Source organism: Arachis stenosperma, chromosome 7, assembly GCF_014773155.1.
Source record: "Arachis stenosperma cultivar V10309 chromosome 7, arast.V10309.gnm1.PFL2, whole genome shotgun sequence".
In the NCBI taxonomy this organism is placed as follows: domain Eukaryota; kingdom Viridiplantae; phylum Streptophyta; class Magnoliopsida; order Fabales; family Fabaceae; genus Arachis; species Arachis stenosperma.
In genome coordinates, this window is record NC_080383.1 from 70,783,063 (window position 1) to 70,784,700 (window position 1,638).

The following is a 1,638-nucleotide window of genomic DNA, read 5'->3' on the forward strand; positions in this document are numbered from 1 at the left end:
TGGTGAGCAAAGGTGGTTCATCCTCCCAAGTCTCATTTCCAAATAACTTGTCATTTAGCTTCATGATTGCTCCAAGGTATTTAGCAACTTGCTCTTCAGTGACATACTCATCCTCTTCAGAGGAAGAATACTCATTAGAGCTCATGAAAGGCAGAAGTAAGTCCAATGGAATCTCTATGGTCTCATTTTGAGCCTTAGATTCCCATTGTTCCTCATTGAGGAACTCAGAGGAGATTGGTACACGCCCACTGAGGTCTTCCTCAGTGGCGTCCTCCTCCTCTCTTTCCTCTCCATATTCGGCCATGTCTATGGCTTTGCACTCTCCTTTTGGATTTTCTTCTGTATTACTTGGGAGAGTACTAGGAGGGAGTTCAGTAATTTTCTTGCTCAGCTGTCCCACTTGTCCTTCCAGATTTCTAATGGAGGACCTTATTTCATTCATGAAACTTTGAGTGGTCTTTATTAGATCAGAGACCATTGTTGCTAAGTCAGAAGTATTCTGCTTAGAACTCTCTGTCTGTTGCTGAGAAGATGATGGAAAAGGCTTGCCATTGCTAAACCTGTTTCTTCCACCATTATTGTTATTGAAACCTTGTTGAGGTCTCTCTTGATTCTTCCATGAGAGATTTGGGTGATTTCTCCATGAAGAATTATAGGTGTTTCCATAGGGTTCTCCTAGGTAATTCACCTTTTCCATGGAAGGGTTCTCAGGATCATAAGCTTCTTCCTCAGATGAAGCATCCTTAGTACTGTTTGGTGCATTTTGCATTCCAGACAGACTTTGAGAAATCAAGTTGACTTGTTGAGTCAATATCTTGTTCTGAGCCAGTATGGCGTTCAGAGTGTCAATCTCAAGAACTCCTTTCTTCTGACTAGTCCCATTGTTCACAGGATTCCTTTCAGAAGTGTACATGAATTGGTTATTTGCAACCATTTCAATCAATTCTTGAGCTTCTGCAGGCGTCTTCTTCAGATGAAGAGATCCTCCAGCAGAGCTATCCAAGGACATCTTGGATAGTTCAGAGAGACCATCATAGAAAATACCTATGATGCTCCATTCAGAAAGCATGTCCGAAGGACATCTTCTGATTAATTGTTTGTATCTTTCCCAAGCTTCATAGAGGGATTCTCCATCCTTCTGTCTGAAGGTTTGGACTTCCACTCTAAGCTTACTCCATCTTTGTGGTGGAAAGAACTTTGCCAAGAAGGCATTGACTAGCTTTTCCCAAGAGTCCAGGCTTTCTTTAGGTTGAGAATCCAACCATATTCTAGCTCTGTCTCTTACAGCAAAAGGGAATAGCATCAGTCTGTAGACCTCAGGGTCTACCCCATTAGTCTTGACTGTGTCACAGATTTGCAAGAATTCAGCTAAGAACTGATGAGGATCTTCCATTGGAAGTCCATGGAACTTGCAATTCTGTTGCATTAGAGAAACTAATTGAGGCTTAAGCTCAAAGTTGTTTGCTCCAATGGCAGGGATAGAGATGCTTCTCCCATAGAAATCAGGAGTAGGTGCAGTAAAGTCACCCAGCACCTTCCTTGCATTGTTGGTATTGTTGTTGTTTTCGGCTGCCATGGGTTCTTCTTCCTTGAAGAATTCGGTCAAGTCCTCAACAGAGAGTTGAGTCTTAGCTTCTC

The 1,638-nt window shown here is 42.3% G+C and overlaps 1 non-coding gene across 1 annotated transcript; it reads left to right on the plus strand.

The window, feature by feature from the left end:
- Nucleotides 1-1,063: 1,063 nt before the first annotated feature.
- LOC130942694 (small nucleolar RNA R71) lies at nt 1,064-1,171 on the plus strand. The gene has a single exon (XR_009071256.1). It is a non-coding gene; the product is annotated as a small nucleolar RNA R71 (small nucleolar RNA).
- Nucleotides 1,172-1,638: the final 467 nt, after the last annotated feature.